Below are 10,261 nucleotides of genomic sequence, written 5' to 3'. Positions count from 1 at the left end.
ATCTCTTTCTTATTTATGTCCTAATTTCTATTAATTTTTGGATAATTCCTTAACTTTTATTATTGAGTAATTCCTGTTATGTCCACTAGATGTCACTAAAGTCAAGGTTGAAGTGTGAATTATTTTTGAGTCCCGTTTCCTCTATTTTTAAGTTCATTTTAACTTTTTATTTGGACTTTGATTAAAAAAAACTCAGTTGGAGTGTTGTCAGTCAAAAAGCAAGGCAAGGCAAGTTTATTTGTGTAGCACAACTCAACAACAAGGTGATTCAAAGTGCTTTACAAAGACATGAAAACGTCATCAAAGCGTAAAAGAGACATGAAAAGTGCTTTATGCTTCAGGATAAATATATTTGTTCTTTAATAAACACACTTTTTACAGATATATAAACTCGAGCTCAGTAGTAAGCACAGTGGTAGGACGGTTAATACATTAGATGAGTAAATATTGCTCCTCCATCAGCAGCAGGAGGGCGTTTCCTCAGACTCCAGTGATGTTTCATATCTACTTTGTCCGACTGGGAATTACTACAGGGATAAGAGAGTGGAATTAGTGTTTGTTTTTTATTTTTCTTAAATTACTGCTACTTAGGTGTCTGTGTTATTACAACTCACATGTTTGGACCCATGGAGCTTTGGGATCCACACAAATCTGCCCCTGAGCTGTGGTGAATCTGGAAGAAAAAATAAAATAAACCATGACAGTTGATTGTCTGAGCGTTCACGCTTGTGCCAGTTGGAGGATCAGTGAAAACCTACATGACAGCCTTCACACAGGGATGTCTGGCGCGTTGGAAACGGTATGATCTCCCAATAACCGCCCTGCTGACATCACGCTTGGTGACGGTGACGCAGCACGGGCGATTCTTCCTGGGAGGGTAGTGACCTGAGGGGGGACAGGGTGAAAGGTTTAATCAGGGCATCTGTTTACCCTGTACCTGCAGCAGCAGCTTCAACTGTTAGAGGAAAAGATGAATACTACGTTATAATTCTGTATTCTTATAACAAAACTTCATATACTTGTGTGAAAATCACAGCAGCTCAATAGATGCTCAGGGTTGCAGAGGAGCAGTTATCCTCTGGTCATCTCCAGCAGCAGGTTTAACATGACGATGTGTTTGAGGTTTGACGAAAGTTATTTCTCGTGCTCGATATACAAGATCAAACGTAAACACTGAAGAAGTGCGACGCTGAATTCAAAACAAGAAGTAGGCTAATCATTTCCTGTGCATCTCTCAGCTCCCAGCAGGGTTTCTAATTCCCTCTTTATTTCTGTGCACTTTCAAATGCATTGAAATGTCTCTTGATCGGTTGGTTTCAGGAAGATCAAAGAATCAAACAAATTGAATGAAAGAAATAATAATAAAAAGCTAAAATTACAAACACTGTGCTCATGCAGCTGCAGGAATCCCAGTGAAATGGAAGAAGAGTCACATCAAAGAGCTCTACTGTCATGAGATGACTAAGCGATGTCTTTAGAGTAGTGTTACCTGAAGAGGCGTGGACGGACAGACACACTGTGAGCACGACGAGCGCGCCGAACAGAAACCTCACTGACATCTCCATCAACAGATGATGATCTCGCTGCAACTAAACAAGTTGATCGGCTTGCTGATATTAATAGAGCGCAGGCATCGTGTTTGGGTGGGTTTTGCTTGAAAGCGGGAAAGATGACATGCATGTTTCTGTGGTCAGCCCACTGTCACATCATTTGTTCTGACACATTTCAACACCGCCGTGCAAACAGACTCCAGCGTGGCGGCTGGCGCTGCGTTTAGGGCCTTTTCAGACGTCCTAATGCCGTAACGGCTGCAAGGTCAAGGTCAGGCCAGAAACACTCAGGCATGAGGTGAAGTGAGCTCGGTGTCTGTTTGATCGTGCATGCATGATGATTGACAGTCATGACTGTCATGTTAACCGTCAGTTTTTATGCAGAAGGAAAAACCCCAGAAGTTTTGAAGGAACTCTAAAAAAGGGAAATGAGTCAGTAAGGTGTCACTTCCTGGTCATGCACCATCTATTTAAAACACTATATCAATTAACTTTGATCTATCAGAAGGAATGAACCATCATGAGACGGGAACTCGGGCGGAGGAGCGGAGGATTATGCAGATGACTGAAGAGGTGGAGCTGCGGCTAACCGATGGAAAATAATATTAGATTAGATGTGGAGGCTTGAAAGGTTATAGTCAAGTAAAAGGAGTGGAAACTCAAATCTTTATTGATTCTTGATTGGAATTTGTTTTGATGTGGTCGTACAGAGATATAAAATCACAAGATAAAATAGATAATGATAAGATGAAGCCCTTTTGAAGACAAATAAAAGTGAATAAAACCCTTGATTAATACCATCGTCTGAAGTCTGGTTTTGTTGATCTCAGTGTGCGATGGGACCTGAAAACCTGTAGTTCAGCTTGTTTGCATTGCGGCAAGATCAAAATATGATTTTGGATTTCTGAAATGTACTTTTGTGGAGAGAAACCAACATGTTGACAGTTCCTCACCATAATGAGTCAAGTGTTGCAGAACTACGACCAGTTGCTTAAATTATGTAATGTATGCGGTTAAAAGATGACAAAATAGGAGTGTAGCATCAGTAACGGAACAATGATGGGTTGACAAACTTGGTGTGGTTCTGGGCGGTTTTAGTGATTTGTAGTGTGGTCATAATGAGTGTCGCTGGGTCGACGGTGGTGAGTTTGGTGATTAAGGAACTGGACGTATCCAGATCTGATCTGTGGTGTTGCAGTGAGGGAGGACTTGAAACGGAAGAATTGATGGATGGATGGATGGATGGATGGATGGATGGATGGATGGATGGATGGATGGATGGATGGATGGATGGATGGATGGATGGATGGATGGATGGATGGATGGATGATCCTGTGATCGATAGTGAGTAAAGGTGTTTGTAGCTGTTTTCTAACGTATTTCTTTTCCAGAGAGGAATATTGGAAAAAAAAACTGAATACAGGAATGTTTTGGATTTTCGTGACAAATTTATTGTTTATTATCTCATGGTTGAATACATATGTTTTTAATGAACGAGCAGCTCAAAACATCTTCTCATGACAAAATTTCGTTAAAAGATGATTTTATTAGCATTTTTGCAGAAATCTGGTGAAAAAAAAACCAAACTATTATAATGCCGTACATTTGCTCATGAATATAATCCTCCACTTCTCACTTCACTTTATGTTGCTAACGTGAATATACATCAAGTATTTCAGCCAAGATTGTTAACTATAGCACACGCAGCGAATATTTATTCACGTTATTTTTGTATCCGACAGCAAGTAAAAGTAAGTAAAACAGCAAGTTTTTAGTGATGTGTCGCCCCCATGTGGTCAGAAGTGGTATTTCTACATTCAAAGAGAGAATTAATTTCATCCAAACTCTGTTCAAAGAATTAAAAGGTAATTATTTAATATCATTAGTTCACAAATAAGAGATCAGATTATAGCAGTGCTGAAGCAAAAATGAAGAACTTTTTCACAAACATGGCTGTTTGTTTCCATCAGCTGGAAGAGTCCCACTTCTGCTTCTCCCGCGCCGGCGTGATGGACAGCTGAAGGATGGAGGAGGAGGAGGAGGAGGAGGAGGAGGAGGAGGAGGAGGAGGAGGAGGAGGAGGAGAAAAGACAGGTGGACGATGAAGGAGGGGAGGCGCTGGATGTCACGACGGAGACGAGGGAGACTAGACACAGGATCGCTGATGCTGCTCCAAATGTCTGTGAAAATTTGAAAGACGTTTTGAGAATTGAGAGTTTGTTAAAACAAATGCAGAAAAATAACCGATATTAAAGAGTTTTAATTCACGTGAATTCATGGATCCTCTTTCTAACCCAGGGCACATGGATTGAACTGCAGTAACACCTTTTCTGCGTTTTAAAGCTGCAGAAGAAGAAAAAGAAAAAAACAAATGCAAACTGAGAACCTCATCGATTGATTGATGTATTTTATTTCAAACATAAGCATAAAAAATAAATAAATAAATAAAACAGCAGAACAATAAATTATTAACATAAAAAAGAACAATAATAATCACTAAATAATAAATGTAACATTGTAAACGAAGTAGAAGAGAATTAATAAATATAATAGCAGATGTGTTCTGCTCAAAAAAGCACAAAAGATTACATTTAGAACATTTAGAAACAACAGTTTTCCAGTAAACATTAAGAACAAACATGATTTTTTAAAGGATGTATATTAAGACGATACATTAAGTGTATTAAATTGTATTTATTTGTATTTATTGTACCTACATGATGGCGTTGATACAGGGAGGATTTGCTGCCTGCTTCCAGTACCCCAAGATCGGTTCTCTGATCTTCTGTCTGCTGGCGACTGTGCAGCATGAAAACAGCTTCTCCGCTGAAAATGCATGAAGATACGTTACGTTTGAATCATTTCCCCTTTCGCTGGAGCCAAACCCATCTTTAAAACGTCTATGACCCCTCTCACCTGCTGCAGACTGGACCACGGCGGCCAGGATGACGAGGAGCAGCGCGCCCTTCAGCCGACCGTTAGCCATCTTAGAGAGGGAGAGGTGTCGTCTCCGTTCCTCTCGATGAGCTCGATGAATCGGCAGGACGCGCAGAGGCCGGCGCTACTTAAGGATCAGGAAAATGCAGAAGTAGTCAGTCGTCCTCTGAAGGATCCGTTTCACAATTCTTTCAGATTAGCTGCTGTTTTCAACCGAATCCACAAAAACGTACCTTTGAACGGAATTACGTCTGTATGGTTCATGGCGTCTGAGCCGCGGCTGCCCTCAAAGGCCGCACTTTTAAACTGAATAATCACTCTGTAACGTACTAATTTCTTATTCAGGCTGCAAATATTACATATATACTGAAATAGATGTAAAAACATGTGTTTTTAATTAGGGCCCGAACACTTACAGTGCGAAGGCCCTATTGTATCTGTAGGAACTGTTATTCTTTATTCTTCTGACAAAAGGAGGGCCTTTTTGCCCCCCTAAACGTTTCCAAAAAGTCGCCAAATTTTGCACTCAAGCCAGGCCTGGCGAAAAATTTGATATTTAATGCAGTTAATGGGAGTGGCAAAATGGCTCAACAGCGCCCCCTAGAAAACTTTGTGCCTCAAGCCCCACAATACGGTTTGACGTACATGCACGAAAATCGGTACACACCTGTATCATGTCGCAACTTAAAGAAAAGTCTCTTGGCGCCATGGCCGAAACCGAACAGGAAGTCGGCCATTTTGAACATCTTGAATTAATCGTGTAATTTTGGCGCAATTTATGCCATTCCTTCGACAGTTAATACGGCCCGAACCGTAACGTGCCCCCAGGTGTGTTATACATCAAAATGTGCGTCTCCATCCTGCGACGACGCGCATTACTTTTCTCTTTCAAAAGTGTTACCGTGGTGACGCTAGACACCAAAAAGCGCGCCCTCCCTTCATCTGATTTGTCCATATTTGATAGTTCGCCAAAAGTCACCAAATTTTGCATGCAAGCCAGGCCTGGCAATAAATTTGATATTTCATGGTTTGCATTAATGGGCGTGGCCTAACGGCTCAACAGCGCCCCCTAGAATACTTTTCTTTACCATAACTTTTGAATGGTTTGACATAAAGACTCGTGGGTGATGTCATCGGACTCAGTATTGAGTCCTTGAGCTTCATTGGCCTGAATTAGCCCCGCCCCTTCTTCTGATTGGTTGTCCCTATTTTCTGCCATAACTTTTGAATGGTTTGACATAGAAAGTCGTGGGTGGTGTCATGTCTGATATGCTTATGGGGGGCGGTGGCCATGAGTGCGAGGCCCCGTTCATCGCTGCTTGCAGCATTAATTGTTAGTTGTTTTTCATCTTCATCACTCGTTCAAAGCCATGTTTGGTAACACTGCACTTGTTTGTGGATCCCCCAGCATGCAGCTGCACGCGGCAGCAGAGAGAGGAGGTTGGCTGCTTTGGTTGTTTTTGCCTCGTCATAACGTCTAACGGCGACTCTGGTGATGCAATAAGGGGATGATGCTTGGTGTCACGTCTATACAAAACATACGGAACACAATAAACCAAATCTGCTTTTGAATTTGAGGACTCTTTCTCCAAACCCGACCCTCACAGAGTCATTTTTGTGCCTTCAGATTCCTGACGCTCCAGTTTGAGCTCCTCTCCTTAGCAATGATACTGTACATTCAGGGTGTTTTTAATACTGTCATGTGTCTTCACTGATGTCTGTTTGTGCACGATGTGGTGCAGCGCCTTAGCAAAAAGACCAAACTTCAGGCCCCGTCCTAAGCTCCCTTCTCTTCTCAGGTTCCTATAAGGTAGTTTTCAGTTAATTACTGGCATCAAATGATCTTTCTGAGAAGTTCAGGTCTGGTTTTATGTTGCGCCACCGCCACAGAGTTTGAAATGCGCTACATTTAGCCGTTTACTCAGGTAGAGCTGCGGTTCTGCTGGTGTTGGACATTCTTTGACATTGTCTTGAGTTGTGAGACGTATTTAACGTGCAAAAATGGTTCTGGTCTTAACTGTCTGATAGTTGTTTTTGGTGTTTTTTTTTTTTTTATTAAGTTATGCCAGTATCCTTTAGCCGTTCCCCAAGGCTCCATGTTGGGCCCCGTTCTCTTCTTTTGAAATATCTGTCTGTAAGAGCCATTTGTGTTGGGTTTAAATGATTTTTGTTTGGATATGTTTTGTTTTGGGTTAGTCTCCTACCACTGGGGAGTGGTGGCAATCTCCATTTTTGTGAAGGTCAAAGGTTATATAATTAAGGTGATGACTGAACTCAGGTGTTGCTGAGTAGGAAGCAAACAGTTTTTGGACCGTGTGGTTTTGTTGTAAATGAAAAGGAAAGATTTGTATGTTTTTTGGAGTAAAGAATTGAAATGCAGAACTGGACAGCGTGGACACATTTTGTTAAATTGGAAACAAAGTGAGAATAAAGTTACTCAATAGAAACAGTTTTGGACATTTGCATTTATTGCACGCGTCACTACAAGTAAAACCGGCAACTTTTTTTGTTAGTATGCAAAAGGGAAACTACACCGTCCTTTGGGGTTCATTTTTAAAAAAGGAAAATATCTTTTCTCAAGTCATTGTTCTGCAGGTGACCTCCAGAAATATCTGCCAATAAAAGTGGAAACTTAGTTCACTAAGGTGTGTGCAGTGCAGTCATGGATGGAGTTAAATATCCTGAGTCTCAACAAAACAAAGACAGAAATCATTGACCTCCTGGATGGGTACGACAGTGTTACTGGTCGCTTGGACTCTCACTGCCACTCAGTTACAAGAAACCTTGGTGAAATGTTTGATGGTGCTTTTTTTTGGGGCTCTAGTGGCCCTTTATTGAGAATGCAGACTGGAAAGGGGTAGAGAGAGAGAACGGGGAAGACACGCAGCAAAGGTGCGCGGGCTGGATTCGAACCCGCGACCGCTGCAGGAGGAGGACTGTAGCCTCAGTATATGAGCCGCCGCTTAACCCACTGCGCCACCGAGCGGCCCTTGATGGTGCTTTTAAAGTTAGTTCAGTCTTTCATTTAAGACTCCCTGATGAAGTGAAGGACTATCGGCCTTCACAGAGTTATTTGTGCTTTTATTACATCTTTACTAGATTACTGCACGATGTCAGAAGCAGAATATCTGAACATGTTTCAGGACAAACTGCTGCAAAATCTTCAGTTCACACACACCTGTGTGCAAAAGTACCGTCTGCACGCGCTGAAACATGCACAGTCATGGTTCAAAGCATGAGTGTGTAACAAGAAACAAAAATAAAGATGTGTGGAGGCACACAGGAAATGACTGCATGGGCGTAGATCACTCAGACTTGTGAGTTCTGGTAACATCTGAAGCTCTGGAAACCCAAACCACCGCTACGATCTGGTCCAGGGTGAACCGAGCGGAGGCCTCGCGGGTTTTCCTTTCTTTTATTTGGAAGAAAAAGAAGCGGCGCCCTGTGTGCTGAGTCAGCTTGAGATAAATTAGCTGCAGGTCTTTCAACACAACAGTATTTGCAGAACAAGGTCTCATCCCCTCTGCTGAGAACGTGGGGACGATAGTTCATGTGTTGAGTTCAGTTGATGTGGGGGATTATGTGGCCGCTGCAGATTATTAAGATTTTTTAAAAAGAACAATAATCAGCCAAACTTTTCATACTCAGCACATTTATCATAACCTTGTGTGTAAATGCTCCTAGGAGTTTTATTTTCTCCGGTGACTAAAATCACCGGCAAAGGCACATAAATGACTCAACTTTCAACGAGCTGATTCATTTTATGAAACTAATCGCACCTCCTCAGGCCTGGGACGTTTATAATTCCCAGGCATCATTTATGCATCTATGTCTCCTCTCTACATCAGATATGATCACCTTGGTAACCACTGCAGGTGCCTCCATCCCAATGTTTTGTGTGAACCTCTATCGCTGTAAGCGTTGGATTTGGTGGCAGTTCTGCTGATCAGAGTTGGGTGTGTTTGTCTTTTTGAATCACAGTCTGATTCAAACTGGAGATGACCTCAGTTAGATAAACGTGATTAATTGATAAAAGCCATGTCATGCTGTATCTACACATTAAAGTGACCTAAAGTGCTCGTTTGTGAATTAAACCACTCAAATCCAATAGTTTTGGACTAAACGGTCAGAATAACGAGGAGCAAATACGAACTGAGAAAACTCTGCACATCTTCTACACCAGGTTTGAAAAAGACACACAAACCAACATAAAAGCTCTTCCTGCACCCGCTACCACCCTGCTACCACCCCGCTACCACCCCTCCCACCTCCCCCTGCACTGAGGGTCTGTGCAGACGATGTGTGCCAAACGTACCAGACCAGAGGGGCTGCAGGTCCTGGTGGCGAGTCTTCGTCCTCGCCCTCCCTCACTGGATTAAAGGACCACAGAGCCTTTGCTCTGACGCCTGTGGTCATGAAATCCTTTTTAGGACTCGTCCTGAACCACCTGGGGCATTGCATGACTCCTGCAGGACCTTCAAACAGGTCAGTTTTCTGCTGGATTTCATTTTGTTTTAGTCTCTACTGTTCGTACCAAAGTCCCTTCATTTGGTCCAAAGCCGTTATTTGCATCAACGAAGGATGAATTTGTAGCGTTAGCCACAAGTTGACTCATGCATGTACCTAGATATTTGTATAAATGATGGTAAATGTCTACTTCCTTACTCGGTATTTAGCAATTTAGCCATTTGGGTTCCTGGGTTCTACAATGTCCCGGCATCTGAAGTGGGACAGGGTCAGGGTCAGGGTCAGGGACCAGAGCAGGTAGCATCGCTGCAGATGCTTCACATCCTGGACACAAACCTCTCTGGGTGACGCTGCAGAGCAACGTGCACAAAAAACAGGCAGAACAGCTTCTGTCGTGAAGCCGTCACTTTGATGAACTTTTACAAACACAGAGCAGCAGCAAGACCCAGACCACCGTCTTGACACCTTTTGCACAAACTTCACATCATGCATCTCTGCACTAACTGCTGTTGTACTTGAAGATTTCCTAAGTCAGTATTTGCAGACATGTTTTTAATTCAAACTCAGAAGTCGTCCCGACTCCAAACTCCTCATTTGTGTTTTTAAACCTGATCAATGAAGCTGATTCTGATCTGATCGGTGAAATATATGCAGTTCCAGACTCTGAAATAGTAGGTGAACCCCCTCCGTGCACCGTGGATTCAGCGTCTGCTAATAATAGTAGTTTGAGTGTCAAGTGAAGAAAAAAAGCAGCCGCTGAATCATTTTGATCCCTCCGTCACAAACCTACGCAGAGCTGCGGCACATAATGAGTCAGTCTTCATTCATAAGTCGGGTTTCTTTTAACAAACCCGACTTAAAAGAAACCAGAGTCTATATAATAACAGTGTTTAATACGTTACTGTAGTGGAAGCTGTGCAGAAACGTGTATTCAGAACCAGTGGCCCACGCAGACCCCCCTGAATGATAGATGATATTATTCTACTCAATGTTCGTGCAGCAGGACTGTGAGGTGTCTAGGACGCAGGAAACCCCCTTTGCTGCATCTGGAGGGTCTTTTTTAATCAATGAGCATTGAGACTTGACTGCTTAATTAGGAGCTGCACGAGCTGGAAGCAGGAAAAACAAGCGAGCATTGTTTCCTCTATCAGCCGAAGATGCTTCACAGACCACATCTGTGGGATTTATCGCAGGTTGGTTGAGTTCGGTTGCATTTTACCTTAATTTGAAGAAGCAAGTTCCTCTTTGAATTATTTTGTTACTTTTATTTTAACACAGGTTCCTCTTTCCATCTCGTTTCATCTGCAC

At 42.4% G+C, this 10,261-nt stretch overlaps 1 long non-coding RNA gene across 1 annotated transcript; it reads right to left on the bottom strand.

Moving 5' to 3' along the window:
- Positions 1 to 341: 341 nt before the first annotated feature.
- On the bottom strand, positions 342 to 839 carry LOC133423056 (uncharacterized). Its single transcript, XR_009770793.1, has 3 exons — positions 759 to 839; positions 615 to 673; positions 342 to 527 (listed from the first exon to the last, which is right to left on the bottom strand). It is a non-coding gene; the product is annotated as an uncharacterized LOC133423056 (long non-coding RNA).
- Positions 840 to 10,261: the final 9,422 nt, after the last annotated feature.

The sequence above is a fragment of the Cololabis saira genome, chromosome 22 (genome assembly GCF_033807715.1).
Source record: "Cololabis saira isolate AMF1-May2022 chromosome 22, fColSai1.1, whole genome shotgun sequence".
NCBI classification, from domain to species: domain Eukaryota; kingdom Metazoa; phylum Chordata; class Actinopteri; order Beloniformes; family Belonidae; genus Cololabis; species Cololabis saira.
Note: the sequence above shows the minus strand (reverse complement) of the source record. Positions and strands in the feature narration are given on the sequence as shown.